This window comes from Pinus tabuliformis, chromosome X (genome assembly GCF_031772625.1).
Source record: "Pinus tabuliformis cultivar Carrire ecotype Pingquan chromosome X, CPIR1, whole genome shotgun sequence".
Taxonomy (NCBI): domain Eukaryota; kingdom Viridiplantae; phylum Streptophyta; class Pinopsida; order Pinales; family Pinaceae; genus Pinus; species Pinus tabuliformis.
Window position 1 is genome coordinate 1,208,331,594 of NC_142308.1, and position 20,203 is coordinate 1,208,351,796.

The following is a 20,203-nucleotide window of genomic DNA, read 5'->3' on the forward strand; positions in this document are numbered from 1 at the left end:
TCTTGTACTTCCTTGCAGCTACCTAGAGTACTAAGACTCTCATTATATCATGTAGTCATTGCATAGGGGAAAGATCCCCCTAATATAGCTTTAGTTAACTCCCATTGACTCTTCCCGGAAATATTTCCCCTTTCAAGTTCGCAAGCTGAACAACGCCACCATTTGTAATTTCCTTGGCTACATAGGGCCCAAACCAGTGCATTTGAAACTTACCAGGGAACTTCATGAAATTGCTATCATATAGTAGCACTAAATCATTCACCTTGAAGGTGCGCAACTTAATATGTCGATCATGCCAAGCCTTCTCGCGCTCCTTCTGCACCTGCTGGTGAAATCCTGCTAGAAATCGGTCTTCTTCTAATTCCATCAACTGCATGAGACGTTCCTCCATAGTTTCACGGTATGCCATATCAGTTAATGTTGTAATTCACAATCTCGACACAATATACTCCATAGGTATCATAACCTATATCCCATAAACCAATCCGAACTGGGTTTGTCCAGTCAACTTCTTACACGTCGTCCTATATGCCCATAGGACCGTTGGTATGTGCACATCCCAATCGTTTCTCTGCGTATTGTAGACCTTCGTCAATGCGTTTCCCAAAATTTTATTGAATACTTCAATTGTACCATTTGCCTGAGGATAATATGGCATACTCTTTTGATGACAAACCTGAAATTCTTCGAGCAACCTGACAATAGTTTCATTCAAAAAATGCATACCCCTATTAATCATCAGTGTTTTGGGACACCCAAACCTTGTTAATACATACTCAAATAGGAACTTCGCGATTGTAATGGAACTACAGTCCTGGACCGGTTGTGCTTATGCCCACCTCGTTAAGTATTGAGTCGCAATAATAATATATCGCATGCCAGTAGTTGTCCCTGGGGTCTGTAATGGACCCATAAAGTCAATAGCCCATTTTTCAAACAGCTGTAATGAAATATGAGGATTCAATGGCAATTCATCCCTTCGCGATGGCTTTTCCATCCTCTGACATGCATCACATGCCTTGCAATATGCCTTAGAATCCCTGTGTAGCGTTGGCCACCATAATATTGCCCGTAGAATCTTCTACGTGGTCTCTCTACATGCATAGCGTCCTCCCACCACTCCTCCATGTGCTTCACCAAGGATACTAGATCGTTCAAATTTCAGAACATATCGGCACAGTATTTCATTAGTAACCATCTTATACAAGTGTCCCACAATCACAGAAAAGTCAATAGCCCGGACCACCAATTCCCTCTTCTGCTGAGTAGAATATCCTTACGGGGCTATTCCAATAGTTAGAAACTTAATTATATCAACAAAGTGATCATTTACAACCCGTACAGCAAAGAGTTGCGCATCTGGAAACCCTTCTTCCAAACTAGTTGGTTCTTCGCCTGTCTTAATCTGGGATAAATTATTTGGTCTCATATTCAACCATCTATGCTTTACAATCACTTCAAAATCATATTATTGAAACAAAAATAACCATATACAGATATTCCCCCCCAACACAGGCTTGCTGACCAGGTACTTGAGAGCGGAGTGATCTGTATACATTTTGAAATGTGTGTCCAATAAATAATGTCAAAACTTCTGTAGCACGTAGACCATCGCCAATTCTTCACATTCGGTAGTTTAATAGTTCTTCTCGACCTTTGACAATTTCCCACTCATGAAGGCTATAGGGTGATCTATCTCAACTTTGCCTAGTTGGGTCAATACCGTACCCAACGCAATACAAGAGGCATCCACATGCACAAGAAATTCTTTCCTTTAGTCGGGAAACACCAAAATAGGCGCAATCACCATCTTTTCCTTTAACACATCTCGACTGCATTGACACTCTTTGTCCCAACAGAAGGTCGTGTCCTACTTTAGTAATTTCTCCATCGATGCGGTTATCTATGTATAAGATTTTATGAACTTTCTATAGTAACCAATGTGCCCCAACGTTGCTCGTAGCAGCTTTACATTCTTCGGAGCTTCTAAATTGAAAATCACAGCTATCTTCATAGGGTCTACCACTATTCCTTGCTTACATACCACATGGCCCAACAATATCCCATAAGGGACGCAAAATATACACTTCTTCAAGTTTAGAGCAATTTGGTATCTGCGACAAGTATCTAACAAAAGGCACAGACTTGCAACGTGGTGCTTTACCAATCCAAACACAATCCAATCATCAAAATACACTTCTAAGAATTTATGGATGAATTATTTGAATGTTGCAATTACAACCCTTAAAAATATCGTGGATGCATTCTTCAACCTGAATGGCATCATTGTGTATAGGAAGCATCCCCATTGCATCGTGAAGGTTGTCTTATTGCGATCCTATGGCACGATCTTAATCTGATGGTACCCTGAGAACCCATCAGTGAACGAATAAGCTTCCTGTCCTCCAACATTCTCCAAAACTTCATCTATAAATGGTGTTGGAAATGGGTCATGAATGCATGCATCATTAAGCTTTCTCAGGTCTACATATATCCTAATTTTACCTTGCTACTTCTCTTGAACAACCATAGGGCTCACCCAGTCAGATTCTTCTACAGACTCGATAATTCCAGCTTCAAGAATTTTGTCTAGTGCTTTGCACACCTTCTCCTTATACTTCGGATTTAAACGATAAGGTCTCTGTCTGACGAGATTCACATCGGTCTTGAAAGTGATCTTCATAACTCCTAGATCCCTTACTATTCCTTTTAGGTCCGAGAACATGGTGGGAAACAAGTCCTGGTATTCGTGCAATAGTTCCACCACTCTATCAATGGTGCCTTCATCCCAATAATCACCTATCTTTGCAAACTTAGGCTGCGCATCAGACCTAATGTACCTTCCTAGTCTTCAAAGGTTATGATATATCAATGTTCTCTACTTTAGGACCTTCAACCTTGCGTTGTCCTTTATTCTCCGGAATGTTGATTTTTCACGGGTCTTCTTCCTCTTCTTATGCAGTCACATTGTAGCACTCTAGTGCATGACACAACTGGGTACTCCAGTCCTGTTGAACCCATTCTACCAACTCTTCATGCGTTTGAAAGATAGTGGCCTTAATCTCCTAGAGCACTTCATCAATGCACTCAAACCCATCCTCAAAGCTGGAAGTTAACAAGAAACTTTCCCTCAAAATATCCCATTCGGTTTTCCTATGGTGTAGCTTAGTTTCCAAGTAACAATTCGTGGGAATAGTATCTAAGGTGTGACAGAAGAATTATGCCCATTCATGTTATGGATCTTCACCCCATCTTTAATCCACTGCGCCAAGTGTTCACGTAGATCATACTTCCCCTGTATTTTTCAGTCATGTGAGTATTAGCGTATCCAAAATTGAGCTTCATCATTTTGTTATATTCCTTCCAGTCAACGAAACTATCCTTATGCATACCCCACCAATGGGTAGGCGTAGCGCGTAGTGACAATTCGAGCGCCTGGAAACAATTCTCTTCGGGCACCTCCCTTTAAAACTCATCCAAAAATGAATTAACATCATTTAAGACATCATAATGTGGAAGATTCCTTACCTCCATAGATACGCATCACAATGATTTTGTCATCATATTGCAACATAACGTAGAGACTTCATGCAACCTATTCTTCCAGTGTTTGAGCTCTTCATCTAAGTCTGAGGTACAGGAGTTGTCTCTGTCCCACGTGATCCGCCCATCTACAGTGGGAGTGATCCAATCTTCATTGTGTGTAGTTATCTTGTATATTTGATCCAAGTCATCATCTTCCACATAGTCGCATACCGGTTTAGTGTAGCGTGCTCCTTCGGCAAGATCAAGTGACACAATAACCCTGAGTGCTTTCTTCTAAAATTTCATCCTTTGCTTCTTCAGATTAATTACTGCATCCATGTCAAAGACCCAATCAATTCTTAGTAGTGCAGGGTAAGGATTGTTGTCATCCACTATTTCAATTACCTCAAAATCGACTAGAGAACTTGCTCCTTCAATGTCTATTGTTACCCCATAAAGACACCCCATAGGAATGATCTTCTCCTGATTGGCCATGCGTAGCTGTATGGGAGACCATTGTAGCACAAGTCTCCCCATCCTCTCCCATGTCTGTTTAGGTAGTACGTTTGCATCAAAACCCAAATCTAGGATGACTTGATCCATTTCATATTCTCCAATCTATGCAGTCAGCCTCATCTCGCACCCTGTTCGCTTCTTATGTTTACCTATTTTTCTCACAACGCACTGTTATGAAGGAATCTTAATTTTTCCTATACAAATTTTGATTAGCTCTTGGAGCCCTTCCAATGCCTTCTTATCTCTTAACAAATTCAAACAAGCTTTTAGAAAAGTGGCTAATAGAGAGTGATCCATGTCCTGCATTTCACTATTTCTAGTTGATCTCTCTTGACTCCCGAATGTAGAAGCTTTAGGAAAACTATTCTTGGCCTCCATAAAAGTTTCTTTAGCCCAGTTGAGGTCAAACCCAACTTCCTTTTCAGCAGCCTTGTGCACCCATCCTTCGGTCTCTGGATTCCTTCCTTTATCTTCTCATGTGGCCATACAACTGCACGTTATGATATTAATAATGTGATATTCTTCGCGAGGCTTCACCCTCATCATTTGGATGTTCTACGTAGGTTCTTTCGTCTTTTTCTCTTGCATCTTGGCAATCAACACTTGGCAATCTTCTATCAAATGATCGAATTGTCTACAATATTGACAAGATGGATGCATTGGGTTCTCACAATCGCACGAAAAATGTCTAGCTTAACCACAATTATAACAAACAATTTGTCCACGACCTCTACCAGCCCCTCCTCCTCTTCCACTTCCACGGCCTTGAAATCCTCCATGTGCTGCACTCGCGCCCTGATCTCAAGGCCTATTTTTTACCTGCATTCAATAGGTAGGGGTCCTTTCCATCATCAATTCGTAACTTCGGTAGTTTCTCTCATCATGTCCAACCGATTTACAGAAGGTACAAAATAATTCTTGTAACTTCTGTACAAACTTTTGCAAAAGGTGACAATTATTTGTTGCGTGCTTTCTAGCGATCTGGAAGATAGCGCACCATAATGTTACTCCCACGCTTGGTCTCGTAATATTCTCAGGTTTCAAAGGAATAGGACCTCCTCCAATCAAATAATTATGATAAACAGGGCAGTGATCCTTTTCATGTCCCTTGTCTTTACATTTTATACACCAGACTTCCGCGCACACCTTATTCTGAGCATCCTTTCCTATCTTCAAACTCTGCAATTCCATGTGTAGACTCGCCAGCTGTGACTAAATCTGTTGCTGATCCAGATCTTGGGGGGATGCCCCCAAGATCTAAAATATTGAAATGGATCATGTGGGGGAGGCCCCCAATATCTGAAGAATTGCAATGCTAGAAAGAAAATGACAGAACACAAAGTAAATAAAACCACAAAGATTTTTTTTATTAAAACTGATAATAACTATAAATGCTACATTGTGGTGGAAAATCTATCCTTTTACAAAATGCGACTTGCTACTTATATTATTTTTTAGTTACAATACCATTGGTCAATTCCATGGGTGAATGAATACCATGGGTGGATGTCACAATACCATGGGTCAATTCCATGGGTGAATGAATACCATGGGTGGATGTCACTTACAATACCATGGGTAAATTCCATGGGTGGATGAATACCATGGGTTGATGCCATTTTCTAATCGTATCATTCCTCCCTCTTTAAGAAGCAATGGTCCCCATTGTGTGAAGTTCCCTCCTGCAAAGACTTTGTTGAATATGAAGAGCCACTAAAGACAAGGGTTTTATGTGGTTAACCCATAACCATGATGAACAAAGATCCGAGGATAGATATACCCTGTAATGCTTGTGACCAACTGTGATACTGACAATGTGTGGCCTAGTGAATGGACTTCGATTAAGTGTGGGTTTGTGGATGACCCATAACCATGATGAATGAAGATATGAGGATAGAAATACCCTGTAATGCTTGTGACCAACTGTGATACTAATAGTGTGCGGCCCAGCAAATGGACTTTGATGAAGTGTGGGTTTTTGGATGACCCATAACCATGAAAAACAAAGATTTGACGATAGAGATACCCTGTAATGCTTGTGACCAACTGTGATGCTAACAGTGTGCAGCCTAGAAAATGGACTTCGATGACAAGGATTTTGTGCGGTTGACCTATAACCGTGATGTTTGATGTTGATGAAGTAGCAGGTGCCTACATAGGCTGGGGTGGGAGGACACATCTCTTAAGAACCCAATCCGAATTCTTCTATGATGAAACTAATGAATGTGAAGTAGGTGCCTACTAAAGCGGGGTGTGAGGGCACGTCTCCAAAGGGAACTCACTCTGAATGCTGCTCCAGAATTAAAATGGACATAACTCGGTCAATATAACTCAGAATATTTATTATAACCTATTTTTGGAAACAAAAGACCAATTTTCATCTTCTCATGTGTTTTAAATCCTTATCTGGACACTATAGAATCTCATATTCACGCTACAACTTTTCTGTTGTCACAAAAGTTCTGAAAAAATAGTGGATTTTAAATCAGTGATATCTCCCACATTCGAACTCCAATTTGACCCATTTTCTTTTTGAAATGGAGAAATTTTTCGAGAGGAGCTCAGATATACAATCACTTTTCTGAAATTCTGCACCAAAATTGCGAAAAATAGATAGGAGAGCCTCTGTCCACGAATTGCCATCAAAAACATTTATGCAACATAACTGATTTTAAATCAGCAATATCTCCCTCATCTAGACTCCGATTTGGTCAATGTTTTTTTTGAATTTGGGTATTTTTCGCAAGGAATCCAGATATGTTATTTTTTTATATACTTTGCATCGAAAATTTCAGATCTGATCTGCAAAATCGCCGGGCAAAAACATTCCTAAAAAAAAAATGAAAAAAGAAAAATTCTTCCCGCTTGGCCCAAGAAAATGCTCTGTGGAGGACGTAGCACATGCTTGAAGTTTGTTGAATATTGCTGCAAATTTTAAAATTAAATATGCATCAAACCCTCATTCACATGGAATCAAAACCTACTCTAATACCACTAATCCAAATCTTGGGGAGAGGTCCCCAATATCTAAAAGATTGAAATGGATCTTGTGGGGGAGGCCCCCAAGATTTGAAGAATTTCAATGCTAGAAAGAAAATTATAGAACACACAGTAAATAAAACCACAAAGAAAGTTTTTATTAAAATCAATAATAACTATAAAGTCTACATTGTGGCAGACAATTTGTCTTTTTACAAAATGCAACTTGTTACTTATAGTCTTTTTCAATTACAATACCACAAGTCAATTCCATGTGTGAATGAATACCATGGGTGGATGTCATAATACCACGGGTCAATTCCATGGGTGAATGAATATCTTGGGTGGATGTCACAATACCATGGGTGAATGAATACCATGGTTGGATGTCACTTACAATACCATGGGTAAATTCCATGGGTGGATGAATACCATGGGTTGATGCCATTTTCTATTCGGATCAGTTGCACTCCTACATGCGTATCTTGTATTGGTGAGGCTTCCAACCTCATCGTGATCTCCACATCCTCCACTTGCATTCTTATATTTTTTTGTGATAATGGTAATCTTAGCTGAGGCAACAATGAAGTAATGTACCAGTCTCTATGTTGATAATCTGTGATGTTCATATTAGCCTATCAGATCAGGCATTTTAGCCTCTGATCGAAATCCAACAAGGATTCATTTAACCTTTGTTGTATCTCCTTAAACTCTGTGACAGAATGTGCTTGAGACTTAGGCTTCTTAAACTCACTGTTCAACGCTTGCTGAGTCTCTGCCAACGTCGTGCCAGGTTTGTCTTGACAGAACTTGATATACCAAGTCAGCGCCCTATCCTGCAACGTTGTGAATAGTTGCGCTTTCTTTAGATTATCATTAGTGATCTGCTACGTTATCCACAAAACATTTGCAACCAACTAGAATTTCTTGGGGTCTTCGCTCCCTTCCCCTTTAAATATTGAATATTCATCGTGTTTTCCATGTTGAATGGTTGAGGCGGAGGTGAAGGTGGAGGTGGAGGTGAAGATGTAGGTGTATGTAGCGGAGGTGGAGGCCGAGGTGAAGGTGTAGGTGTATGTGGCGGAGGTGGAGGCCGAGGTGGAGTGGATGAATGAGGTATCCTCAATATACCCTGACTTACCAACTGCAACACACTTCATAGCATACTTAGAATAGTTCCTTCATCATCGCTTGAAGAGGATCCCAATATAAGACTATATTCAAAGCCCGAGTCTTCGTTCCTTTTGAATGATTTCCACTTCGCGTAGTTCCAAACATCAAGGTAATGGTATAACCCATTTTTTACACAAAAACATATTAATCCAACTTTTCAGATATTTTAAATACTTACCTTGTGATTCCTTGAAGATCCTACACTCTGCTTCGCTATAATTGATGGTCATATCAATCATGAGCTCAGTAACAAATCCTCCTATGATACGATCAATTGAGTGATCAACAACCCACACGATTTTATTTTTTTCTGAAGCTTCCAAGCACCTCACCAGCTCTAGAGTCCACACCATAGGGTCATCAAGTCTCCACATACCCTGGCTATCCACTAATTTAGACAGCTACTCATGAAATTCACAAGGGAAGAAATAGAAAAAGGCTTCAGTCTCATCTGTGTACAAGTATCTCTCCAAACATTGTTCCTTGGATAATCACAAATTTATGTTCTCCTGAGCTGCAAACGCATGAAACTATTGATCGACCCACTTCTTGACTTCCTTCTTAGTAGGAAACCACTTATTCAACATCACATATTCCTCAGATAGATCCTGGTCCTGACAATGGAACCATTTGTTGGCTTGGTGGGGCCTGACCCAGGTTCAACTTTAACGATGCCAACCAACAAAACCCTAACTGTTGGCCCTTTTGGCAACAACCTGCATATCGCAGGCTGAAGTCTAAGCTGAAGAAGTATTAGGGAATGCTAGAACCAGGTTTCTGCATTCAGAGGCCTGCGTGATGGTTTCCTGATACCCTTACGGGTTAGATCTACTTTCACGCAAATCTACTCCTTTCGACAAATAACTACTGCAAATCTATCTAAACGACTTCCAGGTCTTCATGAAGGTACATAGTTGTACTTATCATGCATAAATATTACAGATCTACGAGTTCCACGCAGTAAATAAGCATTAATTCATTTAAAACATATTACAGAGCGAATATACATAAACCTTAAGAGAAGTAAATAACAAGCCATAAATGCATCAGAATTGTCTCAAACAATCTTTATAAAGTATAAATATTCAATTACAGACTTCTTATCCCTGTGCACTCAACTACAGGGGACCGCGCACTCATCCTTCAAACTTACCAAGGTCTCTACGCACACAGTAGCAGGAGCCTTCCCCTTTTGCCTAAATACAGGAAACAGACTTTTCCTGCCTTAGCACCTTGCCCTTATAATGATTTTTACTCATAAGACTCACTATAACTGAACTTTATATAGCATTTTCTTTACAATAACATTGTCCGCGGACCATGGGCGGGTCTCAAAACAATTCTATCACGTACCCAACTAAGGGACTAAAACCCATTTGACTTCTACTAGATTCATGCTTTGCTTTCCACATATCGTGGAGACTTTACATTCTCTACAAAAGATAATAAAAATTGACTCAAAACTTAACAAAATTGACCCCAGGGACCCCATCCCATCACTTTCCATATAGGTTCATCCTTCGAATGAATCCATCCTAATAGTTTAACGAGTCCTAGGAAGGAGAAACTCACTCTCTTCATGATGGAAAGTCCTGCATTGTTTAAGTTTTGAGATTCCGATGGAGGTGAAACTCGACATCTTTTTCATGTTTAGAGAGTTTGAAAAAAAAGTGAAAAAAGAAAACTCCAAAGCTCCTTTTTTCGTAAACCATCTATTGAATCCGAAAATTTATAAAATGATATCCAAGAGAACCTCTTAACTACGTTCGACTAAGGTATTCCTTTTTTGTATAATAGTCTATCTCAGTCCGGAAAAGGGTTAAGCTTATACTGAGTAGACGTCATTTCATTTACTTTAACAAGTTCAAAACGACAAGTACTCAATGTTCTTTTCATGTTTCGAGAGTCAAAAAAGAGCTTAAAGATGACTCGAGGGTACCTCTTTTTCATTTATTTTTGATGAGTTTGAAAAAGTGATAAAATAAAACTCATTCAATGAGTCATAATTAATCATTGTCACCATGTTCCATGACCATTCGCTACACAAATGAAACACACATTACCAATTTCGAGGAAAAAATATTAAAATATAAGTCAAATATGCCCTAATTTGGTAAAAATGTCATTTAAAAACTTATAAAAGCTCCAAAAAGTAAATAATTTTCACCATTTTACCATTTTGCAAATTAGAGAGAATGTTTAACCTATTTTAACTCGATCTTCAGGTGAAGAGTACAATCAATCCCCGAAATCATTCGTCGAGTCATTCCTTGCAGGTAAGAGATATGTCTCTTCCCTTCAATTTGGTTGTACTTTTATGCTTTTTCATCCATAGACTAGGCTACGTGGAGGGCGTAGAAAAAATTCATTCCAAGGGAAACCAATGCATGTTTTACCCATCGGAGCTGCGTTGTTCACCTTGCGACCAACTGTGATAGGAAAAATATATAGACAGTCACGCTGGCGCATAGTTGCGAGTTTTTTGGAAAATCCTCCACATTTAATGATTTCTTTTTCAGATATGTTTCAATAGAAACTCATGAAATGTTGTTTAATGGATGTTTTATAGGTTAATCAACTAAAAATGGCCATCAAATGGAAATAAGGAGGACACAAAGCCGAATACCATCAAGCAGCCCAAGACCCAAATTTCATTGCTTCCCTTCGAGGCTGTGGGTTACTGAAATTCTTCTAGATTCATGGGATTAAGAGCTAGGTATGTTTACTAACACATTTTATTAGTTGGTGGGATGTGGATCACCAACTATTCATGATTGGGGACCAAGAACCCGAAATAGGTGTGGAAAACATTTATTTCATTACTAGTTTGTCTAGAAAGGGACAACAAATTCAGTTGTTCGGTTCTCGAACCAGAGGGGAGAGCACAAATATGTTTATTGTGAGACATTATCTAGGCACTCAAAAAACTCAGAGTGGGAATATAGATATAAATACCATCACTAATCTCCCACTACAAAAAATCCTTCATACTATGGCCCAAGTAGCTAGGGCTTAGGCATTGCATGAAGCAACAAAGTCTCATTTCCAGTACGCCATTGATTGTTTAAGTCCAACTATTTTCAATTGGTGTGAGGGTTTGTTGGTCAATATGAAGAGCCAACTTATGAAGTGCAAGTTAGGTGATGAGCCTCGGTATTGCAACAAGAATGTTGCAACTCCCAAGGCTACTAACTTTAATTATCAACCCGGGGGTTGTACCAACTTAAGAGGTATCAACATTATATGTTCAAAATACAATGTGTCCTTCCTTTGATGTCATGATGTAATGGAGTGAATGTAATAAAATCAAATCCTAAACTAATTGCAGAAAATGAAATGCTCGAAATGGAAACCTTAACCTATTGCAAGAAAGAAAATACAAGGAAAGAAACCTATTCTAATTGCATAAATTAAATCTCATGAAGTAAATGATAATCATTACATTTAAAAGAGTTTAGATCCATTAAAAAAGTTCATTGGATGTGGCAATCAAGAAAATCATCATTGTATTATCCAATTCATAAATTTGTCCATTAACCCAAATCGTTGAAATATTTTGCATGGGTAAAGAGGAAAGTCCTAAGTGGTATTTAGTCTTCCCTAATCATTGATTTAGATCCTAGGGGTCTTTATTCAACCCTAAGTGACAATGACCAAGCATCTTCAAAAAATCTACGAAAGTATACACACGCTGGAAGAGTACTACAGGAAACAACAGATTTACTATAGAAAACTATAATTCACCTAATGACCAAGCAAATGAAATCCAAATTGGATGAGATAAATTTTTCTATTGACTAGGATATCTTAGGTCTCCATTCCAAGTGGAATCACTCAAAAATACCTCTGTTAATCCATGCTAAAAAATAACATAAAATTACTAGTCTAAAATCTAGAAATTCGAGAACTAATGAACTAGTAAATCTATCAAATGCCTAACCTAATAAAGTGAAAATTCAATGGGATAATTTTTGTTATTAACTAGAATTTTTTTGTGATCTAATTCAAGTGGAATCAACTCGATTGAATCTCGTTAGCATGCTTTAAAAAATAGTAGAAATTTACTGTTATTTGCCACAAGGGACTTCCAGAAATCTAGATTTGGGAATAAGAAAACTAATCCAAGTAGTTCAATGATTACTTTGACCTTCCAAATATGTTACAATAATGAAATGATGCTTGTGATCATGTAAAAATAACTTACTTCAATCACTTAACCCAATCATACAACAAGAAATAATTAATACTAAATGCATAAATAAATAAATAAAGACAAGAACAAGAGATGCATGTGAATAAGAAGTGAAAAGAAGAAAAATAAATGATAGAAAAGGGATCTGAGACTCCTAGGATGGCCAAGCCCAAAGATACTCAGAATCCTATGAAGGATAACAAGATTTAGAAGCTGAACATGTGACCAATCTTCATTATTTCCATCAATACAATTACATGCCTGTAGAAAATAAAAGTGGAGCCGCAAAAATATGAGTTATCTCCGCAAGAAGACTAATTAAAATCAACCCCTAGAGGAAAATTAGACTTGGTACTTATACAAAATGATTAGGAATCATTCCCCATGAAAGAATAAGGTTTTCCCCACCAAAATCCCTTGATTAGTGGATCTGGTTCCCAATACTAGGAATCTGCATTAAATGGCAAGGAACACATTCCTAGATTTTTTCAATAATTGGAGCTCCACAATCTGTGCCATAATTCCATAATATCTTGCTGCTTTATTGTTGATATTGATCCTCCTATAGTGGGGAGGAGATCCCTAGATTATCTCCTCCTCGAAATCTTCATAATTTGCCCAATATTCTCATAATATTCCACAAAAATAAATAATATTAGGCACAAATATGCAATTATCCATAAACCTTCATAATGAACATATTAAAGTTAAAAATACATTATCTAATGCAAAAAGAGAGGTTTAATGTGTTGAAGGATGGTCAAATGGGCCTTAATTTATGTCTAATTTAGAGGCCCATCATCAGGAAAGCTGAAACAATTCAGCTTCAAATCCATCTTGGTGACATTCTTATTGGAACATGTGAAATTTTTTTGATATCAGTGGATAAAAGTGGATGCACCGATGCCCAGAGATCCTTAATTAATCAGGTGGGGTGAGATGATGCCTTGGTAGGGAGGTGGTCAGTGGATGTCTTTTCGCACAACATTTTTTGGATGGATGCGACAACAACTAATCATGATAGATGATTGGGCATATGTTGGCATGAATTTCTAAGGAGATCCTAATCTGGCACTTCCGTCAGGCACACAATGGATTGATGCAGGTAAAAACCAGTTTTTAAGTTTTTTTTTATGTGTACTGAGATTCAATACTTTTGATTTTTGTAGATGTTGGACCAAAGAGACCTCCAGGGGTTTCTCTCATAGCCAAGAAAGTGGCATTCTAGATAGAGGATGCTCCCTATGAGGAAGGAGAAGACCTGATTTTTGAGGTGGAATGCTATCTGGAAGTCCTAACAAGGGGCATTCGGTAATATGCATCGATTGACGAGTTTCCACCATGATATCAGAGGCATATTGTAGGGGTACCCTTCAGACTGTGTCGATTATTGAATTGAGTCATTAGAGTTTTGTCGTGCTATCATGAGTACCATGTGGGGCGAATAACCATCTCTAGTCTTTATTTTCCGCACTTATGAAGGCTTGAGAAGCCATGTGTCTCAGAACATATTTTTTGACATTTTGATGTAATAAACGTTTTGCAAACACACACACACACTCTCTCTATATATACATGTTTTCCTATTATGTTAACTATGTGATGATTTTTGTTTTACATATGTTGCAGATGTCTATTTAATACATAATTAGCCAATGTATCCGTTAATGTGTTCAAACGTCTCAGAATATGTTGATAAGTGATATAGTCAAACTCTCGTTCCAAAAGACAAACTTGAAAATACATTCTCAAAATTTGAGGGTTTCTAACTGAATATTATCTGTTAAGTTGTAGTACAATGAGTTGTGAATCAATATTAATGACTAACTCTCTAATGCCAAGAGCAATGGCTTATGACAAAATCTCGATAACCAAACTATATTCATAAATGTTATTTGTAGTATGACCTAAACATATGCCTTATAAATTAACTAACTCACCATTAGGGTCATAGATTTCCCATGCGACAGAAGATAAATTTCGTGTACTATGACAAGCTCCATAAGCGAAACTGACATAATTTTTCGATGACATTTTCAAACAAAGTAGAACACATGGTAAGAAAATGAAAACACGTTTGCAAAAGCAAACAAACACACTAAAACCAACTTGCACACTAATGAATAACACACTAATGTACAAAGTATTCACACGAAATCATGCATAATACTTCTTGAGGTAAAGCCCATTTCAAGGCTTAGCCAACTAATTTACTTCACAGTCAATCAACTCATAGGCACCTTTCTGTAATAATCGTTTAACAATGTAAGGCCCATGCCACATTGGTTCGAATTTCCAAACTGCCAATTTATCATTGGCTTGATCATATAATAATACCAAGTCACCTTTAGCAAAAACACAAGAGTAACAATTTTATCGTATTGTGCTTTAACTCGTTTCTTTTGAGCTTCAATTACTAATGTAGCAATATGACAAGTTTCATCAAGCCTTTCGAGGTAAAGTAATCGTTCCTTCTCTTTCGAAGTGCCAAGGATTAATTCAACAACCTTACATTCAATCAGAAGGGTTGACTCTAGACCATAAACAAATTGAAAGGGTGTAAATCCAGTTGTTGTCTTAGCTACGGTTTGATATGCCCACGGAGATTAAAATAACATAAGGTGCCAATTTCATTTATGCATCCCAATAGTATGTTGAAGCATTGTAACCAAGACTTTGTTAACTACCTTAACTTGGTTGTTGGCCTGTGGATAGTAAGGAGATGAGCTGCCATGATGCAGACCCAACTGAGAAATAAGCTCTGTCATCATATAATTTCATAAATGAGAGCCAAGTTCAATGACAATGGCATGATTAAAAATAAATTGAGTTGCAGTTTTACCTTCAGAATCATATGTGGGCATCGCCTCAGCCCATTGAGTAAAATACTTGAAAATGACGATGATAACCATGCCGTCCGGTCGAGCAAGAATTATAGGTCATGAAATCAATACCCCATTTGGAAAAGGGTCCGACAGTAATAGCTGGGTGCAAGGGTGCGGGTGGGGCTCACTGTTTACAATTATAAATATGGCAGACATGACATTTTTGGACTGCTAAAATGTAATCTTTAAAGATCGAAGGCCAGAAATAACCAGCACGAAGGATTTTTTGAGTTGTAGCATATCCCGACATGTGACTACCACAGGCCCTAGAGTGACATTCATTTAAGACTCTCTCAGCTTCTTCAAGAATTAAACATCGATGAAGGATTGAATCAACACCAACATGGTACAAAGTATCTACAATAATTCGGTAAGGTTGGGACTGATGTCAGATGCGTCGACATTCAGAGTTGGATAAATCTGTTCGAAAGGTTTCAATCTAGAGATAGGTAATGGTATATTTGTACCATGGATCAACAATACTAATGAGGAAGAGAGTTTTGTTAGGAATCAGCTCGTCAGATGTAGTAGACGTGGTTATAGAAGGAAGATCGAAAATTAATTTGGTAAAAACCTATGATTTCTTCGCTTTAGCTTTAAAAAATTCCAAATTGAATTCTTGTAAGATAAAAATCCATTTAGAATACTTTCCCCCAAGAAACTAATGGGTCAGAATGTATTTCATGGGGTTGCAATCAGAAATCATAGTGGTTTTTTGTAAGAGAATATAACGTTGAAATCATTAAACAATGAGAACAGTTGTTAAAGCCAGTTTCTAGACATGGGCATATCAAGTTTCAATGTCGAACAAGTTTCGACTCAGGTAATAAATCATGTGTTAATATCCACCATCATCGTCCTAAACAAGTACCATGGAAATAGTACTATCGACGGTGGCCAAGTATAAGAAATAATTGCAATGATAATTTGGGGGATGCAGTAAAGGAGCACTAATGAGGGCATTCTTCAATGCATCAAAGGATTTTTGATCGAATTCATCCCAAATGAATGGGATCCCTTTCTTTCACAAGCAAGTAAATACCTTGGCAAGTTCAGCATAATTTGAGACAAAACTGCGAAGGAAATTCACTTCCCTTGTAAACTCTGCAGCTAATGTAAAGAAGATGGAGGGGTAAATTCATGATGGCCTCCACCTTAAGGGGATTGATCGAATGCCTTCCTTGGATATGACAAACCCTAAGAGATGACCAGATTCGACACAAAAGACACAATTATGCAGATTCAAATGAATATTGTAGTGTCAACAATGAAGAAAGATCTCTTTAAGGTGACCAGTATGGTCATGAAACTTAGAAAAATGTGTTGTTAAGTCATCAAGATAAGGTTGAATGAAATTCTTAATATAATAAAAGGCATAAGACATCGCTTGTTGGAAGGTAGTGCCAACATTTTTCAGACTAAAAGGGAGTTTTTTGTAAGGGAAGCTTACCCAAGGAAAAATGAAAGAAATTTTATGTTGATCGGAGGGAAGAATGCTAATCTGGTCGTATCTAAAAAAATCGTCCATAAAGGAAAAAATATCACTCCCAGCACATTCATCAATGATTTGATCTACAAAGGGAGTCTGATAATTATCTTTAAGAGATGCTCAATTGATATCACAATAGTCAACACAGACGCGGATAGTTTGTTGTTTCTTAGTCATAGGAACAATATTTGAGACCCAATCTATCAATGGAATAGGATAAATGAAACCATCTTTAAGAAGTTTTTCAACTTATCTATTTATGGAAGTTTCCTTTCTGGGGTGCATGGGATGAATGCACTGACGAACAAGCTTCACATTCAGATAAGTAGGAACCTTGTTCACTACTATACTCAGATCTAAGCCAAGCATCTCTTCGTATGACCAAGAAATAACATCACAAAATTATTTAAAGAGGACAATATAAATCTTGATCTCATCTGAAGAACAAGAAACCCCAATATGGATATTTTCGACAATCCCTGGTCTAACAGAGAAGTCGGTAGGGATTGTAGTTGAAATGTTCCCCATGTTTCCTTCGGAAAACACTTTGTGAACCAAAATAGGTGTCTGAAGTGGATGAATCATTACATTGGAATCAAGGATTTCTAGACAAGAAGAAATCTCACTAAGGCTTGGGAGAAACAAAGAGTGATGATGGGCATCATTCCATGGCATTTCCTCGAGATACATAACTTCTATGATACTATTGTCAGTCAGAAATGTCTCATTCAAAGGATCTGGAGAACCCCAAGAACTAAGCCAAGGGTATTGCGAATATGCGTTTAGACTCATATTAAAATGATCATGAATTTTAGAAGTTGTCGTAAAATTCAAAACGACATCTTGATATGCTTGCTCTATGGGGCTAAGTGGCATAACATCTCCAAAAATGTCAATCTGATCAGGATGGGGAATGACCCAAGGATCATGACAAGTTGAGATCATGTTAATTGAAGCGATGTTCAGAGGTGGAAGGGAAAATTTTCCCATAAGGGAAGAGTCTTTAAAAATACCTGCCCCAATACTCTCATAAGGAATATCAATATTCCCAACATATGACACATTACCATTTGAGGAGTTGCAAGAGAAAAAGTCGAGTTTATCGATAGTGACTATTTTCCCTTGATGAGGAAAATGGAGCACAAGGAATAAAGTGTAAACCACATGAAACATTGCATGGGTCTAGCTACATCCAAGTAGAAGATTGCAATTCAAATTGTCATGGACAACTTCTACTTCTAGGTTAATGGTTTTTCCTTCCAATGATATCGACAAGTCATTGTGAATACCATATGGGCATGAACCTCTACCATCGAAGGCTTTCAAGGTATTAGAGGACTGCTTGAGAGGTGGAGAGCCAATAGATTTCCAACATGAAAGGGACATGATGCAAGTAGAAGTGCCTTCATTAATAACAATCCTATGAATAGTATTCCCCTTGATAATAACTTGTATCAAGAAGGAAAGTTGATGCGGGAGACGAGGAACATGGTTCTCGAGGTCAAAAGTAATCAGATTCGAATTTGTAGGATCATTCCCTCCTATGGAGGATATTAATGCTTTTATTTGTGATGGAAAAGTCTAGAGGACTTCCAAAGCTGACATCGCCGAGGGCAATTGAGCTAAGTCTTTCACAATATTATAATTCTAAGAAGCTCGTGCATTGGGATTATATGATGAATTTTGAAGAAAACCTTTGGGAGATGGCCGGATAATGGAATCATTACTAGGTCATTCAATATGAAGAGGACCAAAACTGGGTAGAGTTTAAGTAGAAGGCATATTAGTGGCATCATTTTACACAACCAGTTTGGTAGGAGTCTGATAATATTTTGATCGAGTAGCAACAAAGACAGATGCTGTTCCACCCATAAAAACTTGAGAGCTTGAAGATATAGAGGATTGAGGTTGATCTACCAGTGAAGTTTGCTATGATGTAAAGGGTTCTTTCAACATAGTCGGTGTCCCTGGGTTTCCTTTCAACAGACAACTAACCTCATCATGATAGGGACAATCCTTGGTATAATGATCTTCATCATATATAAGACAAGGATATTTCAACTTGTGTTTGGATGCATAATCAACAGATGGTTTAGGAGGATCCTGTTTTGGGGTATCACATTTAGCCTTACCTTTACCCTTCTTTTTTCCTTTCGAGGCTTTGTCTGCTGTGGTATATTGGAAAACATTCACCTCGGATGTTTTACCAAGATATTTGGGAGTATTCAAAGGAGTAGAAGGCGCAATGGTCATACTAGATTTTTTCTTCGTAGAAGTAGAAGAAGTATTTCTAGAAGTTTGAGTTATTTTCCCAATAATACCATCAACAAGTGGTGTATCTACATGTTTAGAAGGTTCCAAATCAGTTGAAGATCACGGAGCAATAGGTAAGAGATCATAAAGTGTGCCATATTGTGAATATACCAAATCTAGATATTGAGCATGGGTGATGGCTTGTTCTTCGGTCACATAGCCACCCATAGCTATGTCTTTGGTGATTTGATTAACAAATAACTTAGTAAATCATTTGGTTAAAAGCTCATTATAGATTTCAAACTTAATAAGGCAACTCTGACGTCTCCATTCATGGATGTGATCGGAGATGTGGGTAGCATCATTCAAAGACGTTAGGAGGTGGGTACGAGTTTCATACTGAACTGGTGGTTGGAAGTGAGTAAGAAAAGCCATTACCAAATTATTGAGATCTTGAAAGGCACCTCAAGGTAACTTGATGTACCATTTTGCAGCAGCACTTGTTAGGGTTCGCTGGAAAAGACACAATTGAATGGAGTTATTAGCCCAAGAGTTAGACAAATACCATTAGTGATAGCTCATGACATGATCTTGGGGGTCTTCTCAAAACTTCCCTTCAAATTTTGGACAATCACCAAGAATTTTGGTAGGCACCAGAGGCCAATACGATGAATGAACTATTGGGTTGTTTATGAGCCTCAACACATCTGGTAACTCCAAAGTTGTTAAGAACGGAAATTGAGGATTAAAAGGCATGAAATACCTTTGATAAGGTACAAAATAAGGATTCCAACCTTGTTGGTATTGATTTCCCCCCCATAGAGGTGGAATTTGACCATAGGTATTTTGATACTACCCACACTGGGAGGATTGTTGACCATACAAAGGTTGAGTTTGTCCCCATAGAGGTGGGCTCTGACTAGGAGAAATTTGATATGGACCCAACATAGGCTATTGACAACCATAGGGGGGATAGACAGCCTATGAGGAGTATTGAGCATAGGGTTGTTGATGTGATAGTTTACCTTACTGATAAAATAGTTGACCTTATTGTTGCAATGGTTGACCTTGTTGCTACAATGGTTGACCTTGCTGCTACAATGGTTGACCCTGTTGATACAAGGGTTGACCTTGTTGCGATAATGGTTGACCCTACTGCTGTAATGGTTGCCCTTTCTGCTGCAAAGGTTT